The sequence below is a fragment of the Atta colombica genome, unplaced genomic scaffold (assembly GCF_001594045.1).
Source record: "Atta colombica isolate Treedump-2 unplaced genomic scaffold, Acol1.0 scaffold254, whole genome shotgun sequence".
NCBI lineage: Eukaryota > Metazoa > Arthropoda > Insecta > Hymenoptera > Formicidae > Atta > Atta colombica.
Window position 1 is genome coordinate 740,721 of NW_017259353.1, and position 431 is coordinate 741,151.

The window sequence follows — 431 nt, forward strand, 5'->3', positions numbered from 1 at the left end:
ACAACAATGTAAGTGGCATATTAAAGACATACATTACTATATCAATACTTGCATCTTCAAAAAAAAAAAAAAGATTAATATTACCTTGAGAAATATATGCGAGATCTCGATAATTTATTTCGAAACCATTAGCTATGATTATTAATTAATCACGCACGCTAATTACTCAATGGCGCCAGAACGTTGCACGTTCAGCATACGTTGTCATTAATATCAGATAAATCTATCTAACGAACATCACGATTCTAACAAATCACGAAGCGAATATCGTTAAAGAGCGAATAATTTTAATTTTAAAATATATCGTTCGCAATTATGTCAGGATTTTATCAATGACAGATCATTTCAAATTGCCTCAGCTTGTTTGCGTATGTTCGCCTGTACGTTCGTTGATAACGATTGGCGATTGGAAATATATATATATATATATA